Raw genomic sequence first — 12,277 nt, 5'->3', positions numbered from 1 at the left:
AAACCTGACGTGAAGATTGACGCAGGACCTAGGAATGATGATTCAGGAGATGAGCTGACTCCGTACTCCGTAACAAGCACGTATTCCATGTTCCATCTGTCTTTATGTTCCTCAAATTTTGACCATTCTTCTTCATCAAATTACAAGCTAGATTTGTATTTGGCATGCCATAGAGCACAAGAGATTGAGTTAACCAGCAGTTTAGTTGTGGTTGTTTCTTATACTGTTCATTTAGTAATGCATGGGTTGTTGCATTTGTACGCTCAGATCACAATTAGGGCCCTGAGGGGGAAGGCTTTTTCTTTCACATTAGATGAAGATTTTGCAATAAACTTAAAATATATTTGTTTTATACTTATAATCAGTGGCCTGAAGTTATTAATTGTGTTTTAGAAGAGAAGAAAGAAAGCCATACAGGTTTGGAACCATAAATGAGGGTGAGAAAATAATGACAGAATTTCCATTTTGGCTGAACAATTCCTTTTAGTACACAATCTTGTACATTTCGTCTTTTTACATTTTGAAATACTTTTTCTTAGTATCAAATTATACATGTTTGTGATTCATCTCATTGCTCTATATTGAAGAGTTATTCGAAAAACAAATGGAGAAAAGTGGGCAGAACCAAGGTCACTGAAAATGTGTGAAGTCACTTTTGCATTCTATTTTGTGATGTCTTTGAAGGTTTGGCTTGCTCTTATATGATTCTTTTAGTGGTGGATGTTTTGCATTTGTAAGCTCGGATCACGATTAGGACACTTGTGGGCGAGCTTTGCACATCTGTAGTTGGTATTGATGTTAGGTGTGCCTTCATTGTTCCTGAGAGGAACTTGTCGTTATGTCTCCCGCTGTTCTGGGGATCTACCGTCTCATTATGGCCATATGCTACCAGCCCATCCAGACTCTGTGACATGCATTATACATGTGGATTAATGCAGCCCGGATCCACCCTGCTAGCCAGCTTTGATCTCACTCTGGATTTCCAGAAATAGACAATACTGACTCATTCATACACTTGCTTTTAGGCATCTTAATTTCATTAGATGTGTGTATATGTACAGTGTTTGCATATGGAGTATATACAAAATATGCTTTCCAATTGTGAGTTTTTGATTGATGTCAGGTGCAGGAATATGGTCTTAAGCAGAGGTCTTCAACCCTGCTTTTGGAGACCCACTGTCCTGCAAAGTGTATTTCCAACCTGCTTTAGCATGCCTGCTTGTGATTTTCAAGTGATCCACAAAGAGCTTAATTAGCTGATTCAGTTGTGTTTGATTAGGTTTGGAGCTGAACTCTGCAGGACAGTGGGTCCAGGGTTGAAATATGAATATATTTCCCAATATATGAATGATCAATATATGGAATGATATAACAGTATATTCGAAAGTATACAGAATAATATATTATGCTAATATATTAGAATTTATTGAATAATACATAAGGAATTGCCGCTTTCATATATTGAAAAATATGTGACTATATATATATATATATACTAATATATCATAGGCCTAATTTATGTAATTTTATATTCAGTAACACACTTCATAATATATAGATGTACAGTATATGTGATCAGATATGGTAGTGCATATGTAATATATTGCAGATATTAAGATATTGCAGAAGCAAAGCATGCTGAGAACTAGAAATCTGTTGTAACTCATTCCGTGAATGTATGTGCAATATATGTACACAATTACATGTAATGCTATTTTTCATTTATAAATATTTTAAATGTATTAATATAAAGCCATATGTCACAGGTCGGGGGGGCCAAGCCAGACTGCACCCACCCCTCAAACCCAGGAACACCTCGAGGAGCGTACCAGAGACAAGACAGACAAGTGAAATTTAAATGAAATATCTTTATTGTCTAAAAAGGAATTAAAAAGTCTTTGACGTGAATTCTATGTCTCTTCCCAGGAAAGGGAGCCCGCTTTGGACCCTGGGAAGCGAGGGGTTCGCACCACCGATCCGTGCCACCGGCAACCACCGAGGAGGAAGGATTAGACCCCCGTTCCAGCAAGCAGGTGAGTATCTTGGTAAGCACACCTTTTAAGGCGTCATACAGGCGGACAGACGTCCGAACAGGCCTGGGCCCGAACTGAAGACTAGGAGGGGACTCTTCTCCCGGACAGGTAAGTGGCAGGTACGTATACCTCTCCAAAGGACATGCAAGGCGGAGGAGCTTCACTAGAGGACAGGTAGGTAGGTGGGTACGTATATCTCCTCAGGGCAAGGCCCACTCCCGTGTCGTCGCTGGGCAGCAGGTGCGGGATCCCTCGTGTCTCTTTCTCCTTCGGCGGGGTTCAGTCGTTAGCAGAGGTATCCTCTATTCCAAAGACAGACAGTTTTTATACAAACTCATTTCCCTTTACGATGGGGCAAGGACTTACGGCTGGAGCGGGTGGTTGTGCTGACACAATATGGCCAAGGCAGGCCTCTGCTTCAGACAGACATCACGCAAGAAGACAGTAACAGAAGAATCATCTATTTAAACAAACAGAGCAATTTATACAGGTGCAAGCACACGCCTCTGTAAGATGGAGTATCGGACTTACGGCTAGACTGTGTGGCTCCAAGGGGACAGTGCTGAGGCTAGGGTGGATCCCTCCTTCAGACGGGCTTCACACAAGACAGTAGCAGAAGAACCATCTATTTAAATGGACAGAGCAATTTACACAGGTGCAGGCACACTCCTCTATAAGTTGGAGAATCGAGCTTACGGCTGAATGTTATAGCTCTAAGCGGACAGTGCTGAGGCTGGGGTGGATCCCTCCTTCAAACGGGCATCACACAAGAAGACAGTAGCAGAAGAATCATCTATTCAAATAGACAGAGCAATTTACCCAGGTGCAGGCACACTCTATAAAAATGGAGAATCGAGCTTACGGCTGGATGATGTAACTCTGCGGACAATGCTGAGGCTGGATCCCTCCTTCAAACGAGCATCACGCAAGAAGACAGTAGCAGAAGAATTATCTATTTAAGTAGACAGAGCAATTTACACAGGTGTAGGCACACTCCTCTTCAGTATCGAAGCGGGGGCTTGTAGCCCGAGCGGGACATGCGCATTCAACACTGAGGCCTTGTTCAGCCAACACTGGGCGAGAATATGAACTGAAGAATACTGGCAGTTAAATATACATATACATCCACACACTGCAACTTCACGTCAAATCCAATACTGTGTGACACTACAATTCGGGCACTGCATATCCACTCTCACTCTCAGTGCAATAAGGCCAGCACTCACCCAATAATCAATCCCTCCATTGTTACGCTGAATCAGCACTCAGAAGATGAAGAGATGTAGATGACTTCTCACAGCATGGAAAACAACGTCTTCAATACTCGCTCACACTCAGACAAAGATATCAGGATTTTAATGATGACTCAGTTCACCCTATTAAGTTACAGTTACACTCGTAATCAATATAGTTCACAATTCCTTATTCAGCTTAGTGCAAGACATACATTCACACGGATCCGATATTTCCTTACTTAGCTTCCTCTCAGGAATTATGGCGCTCTCCAGTCTCGACTGTGTCTCCACAATTTCCCTACTTCCCATCCAGTTCACGCTTCCAGCTTGTATTCACGCAAATCACCGTTGCACCCGTCATCCAGCCAAATCCTCACAGCCCTCTCCAAAGAACCCAGCGACTTCAAGCTACTGCCAAAGAACGATTTCTCCCAGGGGAGTACCAACGCTCAATTTCCTCTTCCTTTTCCTTTTAACTGCTTCATTCGGCCCCATAGCCCTACCGCTAATCCTCACACTAATCGCCCGCACCTGATACCGTTTGCCTCATCAGAAGCCGCTGTCATAGAAACCAACAACAAACGGAACCGGCTCTGTGTTTCACTAATATTGTTCCGGGGGGAACGCACTTCCGGCGGACATTTGTTCCGCTTCCTTCGTCACTTGTGACACATACATGGTCAATGCATATATTTCAGTATTGTATTATGTAATATATCACATTATATTTTGCAGTATATTCCCATATATTTTTGTTCTGTAAGGGAACCATGGTCTTAAGTTTGGGTGAGGATGAATTTGTGTGTCATCCTTTTAAGTGTGTGCATGCTGATAGCAGATAGCATTGCTCTCATTAGCTGAATCTAATCTCTAATGTGTAAAGAAAATTAGCAGCTAACATGCTAATCAAATCAGTTCAATGTAAAGAGAAAAATGACCAGCTGTGTATTAGTTTATTTGGGCATGCCTACTGAATAACAATGGTGATGAATATGATTAAAGGAAATGTAAACTGTCCATGTTTTCATACTTGAGTATATACAACCTTATTGTCAAATAAGTCTCACTTACAACGACTTTGTTGATAAAAACTTATTTATTTAACAGAGCGGAACAAACACTGTCACACTCCCCATGTCTCGTTTTTTTTTTTCTTCTTCTGGTCCCCCCTCCTCTCCCTTGGACTGGTGGTCAATCAACATATGTAACTACCCAATATTTATGACATCTTCCGCCTCATCTCTCCTTCTCCCTTCGGAGCCTGCACCACGAATGAGCGCGGTCCACTCTCTTGCGTTTTGACCTGCACTGGACCTTTCCACGATTTTTCCCCGTCCAGTTTCATCAGCACCGCATCGCCTGGCTTCAACTCAGGTAATTCACGCACTCCACGTCTCCGATTAAAGTAGAAGGCTTGTTGTTTTTTAGCCAACGCTTCTCTTTCTCTCACCATCAGTCTATTTGGCCACTTTGGCTGTAGGTTTCTTTTCAACGTAGGCAGTGTAGTCCGAATTTTCCTGTCCATCAACAGTTAGGCAGGACTTACCCTGTAGAGGAATGTGGTGTTGCACGATAACACTTCAAAGCGAGGAGCGGGTCATCCTGTCTGAGGATGCGTTTGGCTACTTGGACCGCGCGCTCGGCATGGCCGTTTGCTTGCGAGTTGTGAGGGCTCGATGTGACATGTTAAAAATCATATTTTACCTTGAATGAAGCCCATGCCTCGCTGGTAATTTGCGGACCGTTATCACTCATGATCTGCTCGGGTATTCCAAATCTTGCAAATGTGACTTGCAGTCTGTTTATCACCTGCACTGTTGTTGTCTTTGGCAGTTGAAGAATCTCTATGAAGCACGAGTAATAATCCGAAAACAATCAAATACATCTGGCCATGGTTTTCGCAAAATGTCTATAGCCACGCGCTGCCACGGTCTGTCAGGTAGCGGGGTTGACTTCAGTGGTTCTTTCCTTTGTGTGCTCCTGTTTTCACGACAGAACCTAGACAACTCAATTTTATTATTTATATCCAATGATATACCAGGCCACCATACGGATGAATTTGCCTGACTTCTGCATTTTGTCAACCCTAGATGGCCTTCGTGGATGCGCTCAAGGATGTCCTGTCTCATTTCACTTGGAATACAAATGCGTCTCCCCAGAATTATCAGTCCTTCATTTATTGACAGCGCATCTTTCACTGAAAAGAATTCTCTAATACCTTCCGGTACGTTTCTTACGTGATCTGGCCATCCCTGCTTTATGAACTTACTTACTAGTTGTAACTGTTCATCTCTTTCAGTCGCGTCTACTATCAGGCTTAACTTTGACTGTGACACGGGCAAGCCGGCTATGACTGCGTCTACATAACAGGCTATTTCGTTCACTGTAGGCCTACTGCTCGGTGCATCATCGCCTATAGGACTTCTCAACAGTGTATTGGCCACTACCAATGTCTTTCCAGGTGCGTATTCCGCGGTCACTGCAAATCGCATCAGTCTCACTAAAAGTCTTTGACAGCGTATCGGTACCGTGTCCAAGTCTTTTTTATTGATCAGTGGTACGAGGGGTTTGTGGTCTGTAATAAGGCGAAATCTGTCCAGGCCTTTGAGATAGTTCTCGAATCTCTCGCAAGCCCAGACCCCGGCCAAACATTCTTTTTCAATCTGCGCGTACCTGGTTTCGGCCTCATTTAACCTCCTCGAACAATATGCCACAGGCTTCCAGCTGTCTCCATGCAGCTGTAGTAGGACTCCTCCCGGCCCGTAGCTACTCCCGTCTGCTGACACCGCCGTGGGTTTCCCTGAATCGTAGTATGCGAGGACAGGTGCAGTCATTAGAGTTTCTTTAAGCTTTTGAAATGCGCTTTCTTGAGACTGATCCCATGTCCATTCTACAGTCCCTTTTAATAAATCAAACAGCAGCCCGCCCACTGTCGCCAAATCCGGAATGAAGCGTCCCATGTAGTTTATCATCCCCAGGACCCGTTTCAGTTCACTCACATTTCTTGGGGCTTGCAGCTCTGAAATAGCCCTTACTTTCCCCGGGTCAGGTCTGACTCCTCTCTCGTCTATGACGTGCCCCATGAAATAAAGCTCCTTCTGTCTGAAGATACAATTTTCTTTATTGAGCTTGAGTCCTGCGCGCTCTATCCTCTCCAGAACGCGCCTCAGATGTTCGTCGTGCTGCTCTCGGGTTTCGCCGTGAACGATTAAATCGTCCATGTAGACCGCGACGCCCTTTAAACATCGCAGGAGTTCATTCATTTTGCGTTCACTCCGCCGACTACAAGTTTATCTCGGATGTTCTCTGTTTTCTGGGCACCGAAGTCACAACTCTCTGCTAATTCGTAGAGTGCACGGATGAACATCTCTGTCTTTTCCCCCTGCCTTTGTATGCATTGGTAAAAGCACGCTCTCTCGTGGATGACGTTCTTTTTCGGGATGAAATAGTAATTAAACTTGTTCAGCACGGCATCAAAGTCTTTTTTATGCTCGTCACTTTCAAACGTGAACGAGCTGAATATGTTTTCTGCCTCCATGAGCTTCGTGGCTATTCTGTACCTCGTGAAGCGCTGTCGCCATGCGGCCCAGTCTTGAGGTCTATCAAAAGTGAAGTTCGTGGGTGGAGCGAATTTCGTCATTCCTATTACTTCACAACTTCTGACACCATGTCAAATAAGTCTCACTTACAACGACTTTGTTGATAAGAACTTATTTATTTAACAGAGCGGAACAAACATCGTCACACTCCCCATGTCTCTGGGTTTGTTTATCTATATTCCGGTCCCGCCTCCTCTCCCTTGGACTGATTGTCAATCAACATATCTAACTACCCAATATCTAGGACATTTACATTTAGTGATGTTTGATAAATAGTGAATACAAAAATCTGAATGGCTGCTTGAAAGTATGTATTGTACATACCGTTTGACTTCCTTCCTTCTCTGTGACAAGCACTGCTTAGTGTAAGAGGGTAACTTGGGTATTTCTGCTTTTCTATAAGGACCAACTGTCATAGATGAATTTGCATTTTCACTCTGTAATTTTTTTACATTAGTCTGAATAGACAAATTTAATGCAAACACTGGAGTGAATTTTTGTGTTGAAGTGAACAAGCCTTAAGACTACAGTTTATGAGGATTTGAGTTGTCAATACACTTCGCAATTTGCCTAGTAAAAACACACATGCATGCCATTGTCATAAATCAAGATCATTAAAAACACATTGAACATGATGCCTATAATTGTCAAAAAATGATGCCTGTACTCTGAAATTAATATCTCTGTTGTGTTCCAGTTGTCAGTCAGAATGACAGTCCTTGTGTGAATGCCTTAATTCATTCATGTAAGAACTGTCAACTGAAAAGTGGAACACAACAGAGATATTCAATATCAGAATAATGTCCTTTATAGGTGAACTATCAATTTAGATATTAAACTTTGGTGTAAAGATACCTTAATCATGCAGGCTTATTTTCACCATGAAACAGAGAAAAGAAAATCCTATTGACTTTGAAGAAGGGACCTGAGGCATAACTTTTTATTTGCATTTAAGAGGTTGGTTATTTAGACTTGCACCGTAAAGGGATAGTTCACTAAAAATGTAAATGTTCTCATCATTTACTTACCCTCAAGTTGTTTCAAACCTGTATGAATTTCTTTCTTCTGCTGAACACACACAAAAAAGACATTTTGAAGAATGTCGGTATCAGTTGATGAGCCCAATTGACTTCCATAGTATGGAAAGAAAAAAGTAAATAAAACTATGGAAGTCAATGGGGCCCATCCACTGTTCCCCCTTCAGGGACTACCGCTGCGTGTAATCGCAGTGGGAACGCCCTCCAGCGTAACGCGTCTGAAGCATGAATGAAATCAGTCAATGGAGAGATGGAGCGTGATAGCGAGTGACGTCATCGACCAGGAAGCTATAAATATCCCCTGAGCACACAATACGCCAGCTTTTTGTTACTTCAGCAAGCTCTGTGTGTGTCTGAAATCTAGTGATTGTGTTTGTCTGTTTAGACAGGAGTTTCTCACTATATATATATATATATATATATATATATATTAGGGATGGCCCGATACCGATACTGGCATCGGGGATCGGGTCGATACTGTCCTCATATACTCGTACTCGTACTCATAAAAATTCGCCGATACCACGCCCCGATACCACGTACATTTTGCGAAACGAAACTGGCCGCCGCGAGAGCTTTGTCGAGGTGAACTGAGGCATAGGGACGTGCACTCCCAACGCAAAAGAGTGCAGCGCGGCACTAGATCTGATGGCCGAGCGCGAGCGCGGGCGCGGGCGGTAATGCACTCACTCTGTGTGTGCGGGTTCCGGGAGAATAAAACAATTCGCGGGACTCCCGCAAACTAGAAATATCTATGAATACAACATATTAAAACTAATAGATTTTCATTCATCTGTTGCAGAAAAGCAAGAAGAACAACTAAAACAAAATAGAAACGATTTACAGGCCAGAGTTTCTATTCATAACATGTTTGCAGCGTTGAGCGATGTAGCCAATCACAGACATGTGTGTTGATTTCTTGAACGCAATGGCTAATCAGAAGCATTTAAGATAGACTCCCCTCACTGCTCAAAACTTTTTTGTTCAGTGCTGAATTCTGTATGCTGGCAAATCCTCTAATTATAACAAACAAAGTGTGGATATTATGAAAGATTCATTGTGCAGTCAGCTTCATTGATAATAACAGATGTGTGAGATCGCGATGAACTGTCAGCTTTTTAGGAATTAGACTATTAAGGGAGCGCACTTTGGGCGCATTCAGTCATGTCAGACCATGCACGCAGTAACTGCTTGCTTTTATGTTAAATTAACAGTGGTTTGTGTGTTAATACATTTATTATTTTACTCATTATTATTTATTTTTAGACTTGTTAAAACAAGCAGAGAAGAAAATAAAAACAGTCTTCTAACCTGTGTTCTAAAATAGTCTTCTGTCTTCTTTTCTGGGAGCCTATAGTTACTTTTGCGGTAGAAATATCGGTATCGGTACTCGATATCAGCAAGTACACAAATGTAAATACTCGTACTCGTATCGGTTTGAAAAAAAATGGTATCGGGCCATCCCTAATATATATAAAAAAACCAATATGAGTGTCAAAGTGACGAGCGAGCAATATAGAAAGTGTGTTTCCCCCTGTACACGATACATCACGGGTGGGGATACACATCAGCTGTGTGTTGCTTGTTTGGGATTGCAGCATGCCCAGTCGGCTCTCAAGGGGGTCGATTGTGAGCATTGCGAGCGTTTTCCCTTGAGAACTCTGCGCTCGCGGCGATCGCTCTTCGAGGAGAGTGGTTTGCTGCGAGCTCCCCGAGGCTCGGGTCCCGCTTCTGTTGAGGCAGAGCGGCGGCGCTTGTCTTGGGGCTCGCAGATGGATCTACTGGCGACGTTGAGACGGGCTCCGCCCTATCTCAGCTATCTCCAGCGAGATCTAGTGCCTCTCACCCGGCTCTGGAAGCACGCGATGCGGCGGTTACTTCTGCCCGGGTCGAGGCACATGATGTCGAACTTAGATTATCCAGTACTGAGCTCGATGTCGAAAGTTTTGCATCAGAAGAAACTGACTCGTCACTCCAGCATACTGCTGAAGAGGGGCTGATAGATGTGTTATCTCGGGCTGTAAAAAAAAAAAAATATCGAAAAAAAAAAAAGTGGTAGGATAGGCAGGAGTCTAGAAATGAAAGCAAATTAGATGATAGACTTCTGTCTGCACGTCCTCAGCCTTCTCGCCGGTGCTTACCATTCTTCCCAGATCTTCACTCTGAGGTTTCAAAGACCTGGGTTAGACCTGTTTCAAATAGAATTTATACTAACCAGTCTAATGCTTATGGAAACATTTTTTGTGCAAAAGCTTCAGGGTACGTGACCATGCCGAAGGCAGAGGAGACGCTCTCCAGCTATATCTCTGCTGCTTCGTCATCTTCACTTAAAGCACCGGCTCTGCCCTCTAAGCCACTAAAAAATACTACTGTGTTAGTGGGGAAGGCTTACTCGGCGGCGGGTCAGGCGGCTGCATGTCTACACACTATGGCCATTATGCAGGCTTATCAGGCTGACCTGCTTAAAGATGCTTGTGAGGGGGGTGAAATTTCTGTGGATATGATTAATGAGCTCAGGCAGACTGCTGATCTCACTCTCCGGGCCACCAAGGAGACCGCTAAATCTATCGGCCGGTCTATGGCATGGTGGCCACAGAGAGACACTTGTGGTTGAGTCAGACCTCTATGAAGGAGAAAGATAAGACTCTCCTTTTAAATGCTCCAGTTTCGCCTGCGGGCCTCTTCGGTGACGCTCTTCACTCTGTCACTGAGAGGTTCCAGGAAGAGAAGAAACAGGCGGCTGCTTTTCAGAAATCTATGCCCCTTAAAGTGCGTGTCGCTGGGGCTGCTGAGCGAGGGCAGTCCCAGCCGCCGAGTACTTCAAAAAGAGCGCAGCAGAAACGGAGTGTCGTGTCTCGTGCCCCCCCGCAGAGAAACTGGAGGGACGAGGCGGGGCGCTCTCCGGCGCGACCTTCTCGGGGTAGGGCTGATCTGAGGACAGTCATTATCGCCAAGAAGGCCGCGTCGAAAAAATCCTGACGTGCTGAACGTCAGGACTCTGAGGGTGGTCCCCATCGTGGAAGACTTGAGTTCACTGCACAAAAACACGGTGCCCTGTCTTTCCCGATGCCCTCAGGGGTCTGCTCTACTAACCCTGCCTATACAGGGCGTAGAGAGACTCGGCGAGCGATTTCCCGAGGGACGCTCGCCCCCTCCGAGGAGGGTTGTGGAGTGCCCAGACCAGCTGTTCCCTGCCAGTACGTTACAGGGCGCTGTGTCTGTCACTCGGGATGTTCATCCAGAGGCCAGCCTCGAGAGGCTGGTTCCCTTAGTAGAGTTCCTGGCGAAAGGAGCTATAGAGCGGGTTCCTCCACCCAGCAGGGAGTTAGGATACTACAGCCAGTTCTTCATCTTTCCGAAAAAAGATGGAGGGCTGCGTCCCTTTCTAGATCTGCGTCTCTTAAATCGCGCTGTAGGGAAGCTCTAATTCAAGATGGTCCCTCTCAAGCAGATCGTGTCAAATCAGATCCGAGGACTGGTTCATCACGATAGATCTAAAGGACGCTTACTTCCACGTATCTATCCTACCTCAACACAGGAAGTTCCTGAGGTTCGCTTTCGGGGGCGAAGCTTACCAATAACAGGTTCTTCCGTTCGGCCTAGCACTGTCACCCCGCACGTTCACGAAGTGTATGGATGCGGCTATCGCCCCGCTGAGGCTGCAGGGCATCCGTATTCTGAACTATATAGACGATTGGTTAATTCTAGCTCAATCAGAACAACAGGCGGTTCGGCATCGAGATGTCGTTCTTGCTCACATCAAGAGGTTGGGGTTGAGGCGCAACGCCAAGAAGACTGTTCTTTCTCCATTACAGAGAACCACTTTTCTCGGTGTAGTGTGGGATTCGACGACGATGCAGGCACAGTTGTTACCTGCTTGTGTTGCTTCGATTCTCGCCGCAGTGGATCAGGTCAAATTAGGCCAGTCATCCACTGTAAAACAATTCCAGAGACTGTTAGGTCTCATGGCAGCTGCGTCCAACGTGATACCTTTTGGCCTCCTGCACATGAGACCGTTACAGTGGTGGCTCAGAACCAGGGGATTCTCCCCGAGGGGAAATCCGCTTCGCATGATCATGAGTTCGCGACGGTGTCATCGCGCCCTGGTTATGTGGAAAGATCCTCGGTTTCTGTCCCAAGGCCCTGTGTTGGGAGCTCCTTGTCGTCGCGTAATGCTAACGACAGATGCCTCTCTCACGGGGTGGGGGGCGATCATGATTGGTCGCCCAGCTCAGGGTCTGTGGGAGGACCGTCACCGTCTATGGCACATAAATTGTCTAGAGATGTTGGCAGTGTTTCAGGTTCTGAAACATTTCCTCCCAGACCTAAGGGGCCACCATGTTCTTGTCCGATCAGACAACACATCGGTGGTC

Source organism: Siphateles boraxobius, unplaced genomic scaffold (genome assembly GCF_051911475.1).
Source record: "Siphateles boraxobius isolate OS27281-9 unplaced genomic scaffold, OSU_SipBor_1 30, whole genome shotgun sequence".
In the NCBI taxonomy this organism is placed as follows: domain Eukaryota; kingdom Metazoa; phylum Chordata; class Actinopteri; order Cypriniformes; family Leuciscidae; genus Siphateles; species Siphateles boraxobius.
The sequence above is the reverse complement of the archived record's forward strand: the minus strand, read 5'-3'. Positions refer to the sequence as shown.